Below are 5,616 nucleotides of genomic sequence, written 5' to 3'. Positions count from 1 at the left end.
CAGAGCTGTCCTGCTGCTATACTTACTGCTAGATGCAACTATGGACTACAAAACCCAGAGGTACCTGGAAGCAGGAAGTGGAAGTGATGAGCAAACCTGCAGAGTCCTGCTGCTGTGATTCTGGATAGCAAGTCCCAGAGACCTCAGGGGCAGCTGGAAGAGGAAGTAAACACACAGCCCATGCTGGCTATTGCCAGAAAGCCATACACTAGCATTCCCCAGCTTCTGGCCTGAGCAACTGCAGGTATGTGGCTGCATTTCCTGAATCAAAAGTGAACATGGGTCCAGTTGTTTCTCAGTTTAATCTCTGCAGCTTAGACTAACCTGCAAAGGCTGAATCAATTCAGCCTCAGACTTTGACTGTCCATTCTCAGCCCATGACATTAAATTCATTAATGTTTGTGGCATTTGTATAAAGCACCATAGCAAAGCCTATCAGAAGCATAAATAAATCACAAAACATGCACAATGGGAACAGGAGTCAGGCCCTCCATCCACCCTAGTAATTTCAATTTTTATTGCATCAGTTTGAAAAATGCTCCCTGCAACAGGCCTCTGTGCATTTCAGTGCCAAAGAAGAAACTAATGGCTGTTGACAAGTCAGCTTGTTTTACGTAAATGTATTTCCAGTCCAATGTGTGGATGGCACTCAGATTGGAGGAAGTAACAACAAAAAATACAAGGGAACAGTACTGAACTGTGAAATGGCCTGGAGAGATTAGAGTTGTCAGGATGGCAGGCATGTTTCATCCCAGTTCTGTCCCCCTGTGTGTTAGCCCCTCTGATTTAGGCATCCACATATTTCTGGCCTTGGTTGAACTTCATCAAAAACACCAAACAGGCACTTGGGCAACAAATTCCTGTTCAGAAACCCAGACAACAAGAGACCTCTGTATAGGTGAGGGTTGGTGGGCAGCTTGGGAAACAGAACTACAGCAAACTCCCATAAGCAGTAAACTTTGCTCAAAGGCTAAATAGATAATGGAAACTAATGAAGATAGCAAGTCTGCCTTCTCAACTGGTCCTGTTGTCATGGAAGCAGCTACTTGAAGTACTTGGATCTGTACAGACCACAATTTGAAAGATACTAGTGCATGTTTGTATCTATATGGCACCATGCTATCATACAGAGAAATACTGGAGCTACCAGGGTTGTTAGTTATAGCCATGTTGGTCTAAGGACATACACAGGCAAGGCTCTTTGGGTAAATGTGATATCTTTTATTAGACCAACTAAACAGTTGGAAAAAAGTTCTTTGCAAACTTTTGGGCACCAGCCCCTTTCCTCAGGCATTGGGAGCTACCAGGATAGCAGAAACAGCCAAGCCACATTAACACAATGCTCTGCCCAACATTTTCCCTTCTTATCTGCATCATTAATTAGTCTAAGCAGAGTACTGCATCAACCTGGTAACACTAAGTCCAGTACCCAGGCTAATGTGGCTAGCAAGGTGTCCATAGTACTGTACTGTCACACCGAACTGTGCCAAGTGGACAGCCGTATGTGAATGGGGTTCCAGGGACAAGCAGATAGTGTATTTTGGCAATCCATGAGCCAAATGTATCCTCTGTATAACTCCACCTAGACACAGACAGACCAACTCAAACAGGTTAATTCTTAGTTAAGTAACTAAATGTTTTATAAAGCTATTTATCATCTTTTCTATTGCTGAGATAAAACGGGTTCCTAGGCAAGATGCTGAGTATTCTGTTTACATGTTCAGCTTCTCTTTTGTAATCTGCTTGCTATTAAGAGGCCAGTTCGTTGAAGAACTGCAAGGATTTATTTTTAGCTAGTGTACATGGCCCAGTCTCATTTTCATTTTCCCATACCAAGTAGTTTGCTAATCATTTGCACCTGAATTTAGTGGAAATGAGGTGCAATGAAAGGTTCTTTTCAGCCCATTCCAAGATCCTATCAAGAGAGTTATAAATCAATCCCTAACTTAAACATTCTTCTGTTAAAAAGCCAGTAATAAAAAATAGCATCATCTTAACATTGCCATGCCCATCTGAAAAAAAATGGACCCTGCTTACCATGGACACATAAAAACACCAACTATATTCTGGGAGGTCTGTGGTTTTGCAAATACTTTGTTATCCAGAAGACTAGGAACTAGAAGTTATTTCCCCATTTGATTATGTTCCTTCTCACAATAACGAGGCCACTCTTAATGGGAGACTGCACATTCCCTGCTTAGCTAACTGTTTAACTGCAAAGAGTAGATAATCCTACAGACTTAACACCAGGGCCTCTACAGCATGCCATCCAACATACAGAGGTCACAGCTTGACTATTTTCTTTATACTTACATTTTCACAGCTAAAAATTTCAGCAATAACTGCCTCCAGGTTACATATTAAATGGTAGTTAGTGACCAACAAAGCTACGAGCCTTTAGCTTTTCCAGTCAGCAATTAACTGCCAAGAACAGACCAGTGCAGAGGTCTGGGTTACAAACATATGTATGAGAAATGGCTCAGAAAGCTTAAAAAGACACTTAAACGTCTTCTGAAGCCCCCATTCATTTTCATATACCTGTCCGTCTGCAGATGAGCTACTTCAGATGCTCTTTCTGATTTAGGACAAAAGTTACTAGTAATATTTACTGGGGAGAAGAGAGCAGCACCTTACCTGATTAAGTAGCATCCAGTGATTCACTGCACCAAGGTTATTTTATACGGGGCTGTTCAAGTTATACTTGAAGAAGTAAACAAAAGAGCACCATTAAGAGAGAAACCTACTTTATGAGCTGATGTCCATGTCCATGTCACACAACATGGAACAGCTTTGGAGAGAGAGAGAAAGGTAGGGCACCAGGCACAGAGGTGGCGACGGGGAGAGGGGGGACTGTTCAACTGGAATGGGTGGGACAATAAAGATGCTTCTGGAAAGCCACAGATACTGTAACAGGCAAACCATCTTCCTCTTACCTGGACAGGTTCCTTCTGTTCTTGTGTCTTGCCTGGAGAAACCACAGGCATACCAAACACATTCAGAAATCCAAGGTGCCTCACCATTTTTTAAAATTAAAAGCAAACAAACAAACAAAAAACCCAGGACACCCAGGCGATGCAGCATGCGAGATACATTTGTTCACAATAGCACGGGTTAGTCAAAGGAATGTTCTAACCACCTGTTTATGAGCAAAACCCAGTCATAAAAACAGCTGAAAGCAGCAAACAGGAGTGAACAACAACAACAATTTCCCATCCCTTTCTGCACACATAATGGCATTGATAGCACGTAGCACTGCGAAAGAATTGTATAGAGCTGATTATAATTGACGTAATTACCTGTATGCATTTCTCCACTACATTGTTTTGTTGTGCTGTAAACCTGAGCATGTTAAAAGTAAACAGAGCTTTTTGAAATCCCAAAGCGATAAAAAGACAATCCCTGCTAGATCATTTGAACCTATACAAGGAGAGAAAATAACCTCCAAAAGTTTTAAAACTTAAATACATACGTCAAACCTCAAACCTCAGACAGACGTTGAAACATTAAAACTTCTTAAGTTCTTGGTTTAATGGGTTCAGATTCAAAAAGGAAGTGAGAGATGAGCAGTTAAAGGATGTGTCTGCTTAAAAATTATGAGATATGGTTAAGCAACTAGATGAATATACAGCAGCCACTAGTTTTAAAGGAAAACCTCCTACCTCAAAGTTTGAAGGAACAGTGCAGGTAAATGAATGGATTAGACACTCAAATGGTGTCCTTGAGCATTAGGAAAACATGAGGAAGAAAATGAAATGGTATCATGATGAAGGGATCATTTAAGAGGGGACAACCACATGGAAAAGTATTCAGATTACTTCTGGGATGGTTTTTTGCCCCCTCAACATTGGGAATTGGAAGGGAAAGACCAGCTCTGCAGTCACATGCCTTTTTTGCCATACGTAGGTCCAACTTCAAATCACATCACATCACATTGGAGAGAAAATGCATCCAGTTCAACTTTACTTCAATCACTCAAGCAAGCACACTGGATAGGATCAACAGCATGTGAGAAAAAGAAAAGGACAACTGAAAATAACATCTGTTCTGAACAAAATGAGAAGTAGGAACATAGGCATTAAAGCTCAGAAAGGTATATTTTGACTCATATTTGGAAATGCTACACACTAAACATGAGAAGTGTATATAAAATAAAAAGGGACAGAACTCTTCTGTCTAACAAAGGACAGTGCAAAGCGTGGAAGTTATGCCTTCCACTGCAAAATCCAAATAAGCAACACCAGTGATTTTCATTTTTGGACTGAATGCTAAACCCATTTGGGTTTTTCAGCTGAAAAAAAAAAGTTAGGTTGTGGGTGGCTTTTATCTAACAGCCAACGTGCAACAGAGGACCCCCAGATAGCTCCATTTTAACTAGTCATCACCAGTTCTAATTAAACAAAATACTTTTGAGTCTGCCACAAGAAAGCTATAGAGGTTTCAAAGACACAAGATCAGAATAGAGTGCTATTGATGGATAAAAGACTGTATGTGTGTTGGGGGGGGTTTTAAGCTCTCAGGTGTCCTGGGTTCTGCTATTGCTTTGCATGTATTTACCATAAGCCTAGCAATGTATCTTAGGAATTTACTGGAAGAGGCAACAAAATAAAATATCCCCCACCAGCCGCCAATGAAAGTTTTTTGGGATGTAGTTTGGTTCCACATAAACTGTCCACAGTCTCCTTGTTTCAAATCTTGATTTGTATAATGCTTTGATAGGTGATTCAGGGGTATATCCACCCACCAAGTTTACCAGCTTTTCTATTAAAATACAGACAAAGGAAATTCATCCAACATAGGGATCTGAGGCAAGTCCATCTTTTGCAAGTACCCTTCCATGGGTTCTTTCTCTGGAAAGAAGAGAGCCCTGACAGAGTTTCCCAAACACTATACAGCCAAACATCCATTTCCCTATGCTATACACATAGACAGAGAGGTCTACGGGGTCCTTAGCGCTGTGTTAGGATGTATTCTAACAAGTAAGGGAACAAGAAACGAAAATGTGAGTGCGTACAACTGGTTTGTAAACGTAAGAATGCAGTATCTATCCTATCCTTACAATTACAAAACTCCCACCAAAATAATTCCATGTCACCTCCAAAGGGCTTCAGTATGATAAACTCAAGCTGTGTGAAAACATAAAGGCGATTTCTGCCAGGACAACAGGAACACTAGGCAAGTAGACAAGTCGCTAACAATCTACGTGCATTCCCCAGTATCAGCAAAGCTTGTCCTCTGAAACAAACTCAAGACTGGCCCCCCCTACACAATGTTGCCACAGCATCAGCAATAATCAGTAGGCCTGTTCCAGGCAGCAAGTATTTGCTTCAGATTCAGATTCAGCCTATTCAGAGGGACAGCGATTCTTGTCAGCGATTTAAATCACTGTCCCAATTCGGTTTGGCCGATTCAGATCCGGAGATTCAGCGCCAATTTGGAGATTCAGCCATAGACTACACAGACAGCAGTCCTTGACGAAGCTGGACACAGCTGCCCCCAGATGGCAAGTCTGTTACGGTGGGTGGAGGGAGGACAGAATGGGTTGGAGGGGGGTGGGGTGCAGATCAACGCTCCCACAGCGAGGGGGGGGATTGGGGCTGGGGTTAGGACAAGCTGCCC

The 5,616-nt window shown here is 41.8% G+C and overlaps 1 protein-coding gene across 8 annotated transcripts in view; it reads right to left on the bottom strand.

Moving 5' to 3' along the window:
* Positions 1–5,616, bottom strand: part of NRXN3 (neurexin 3) — a 1,400,777-nt gene that overhangs the window by 820,599 nt on the left and 574,562 nt on the right. The gene's annotated exons all lie outside the window — the stretch shown is intronic.

Source organism: Crocodylus porosus, unplaced genomic scaffold (assembly GCF_001723895.1).
Source record: "Crocodylus porosus isolate Cpor-Errol unplaced genomic scaffold, CroPor_comp1, whole genome shotgun sequence".
Classification (NCBI taxonomy): Eukaryota; Metazoa; Chordata; order Crocodylia; family Crocodylidae; genus Crocodylus; species Crocodylus porosus.
Note: the sequence above shows the minus strand (reverse complement) of the source record. Positions and strands in the feature narration are given on the sequence as shown.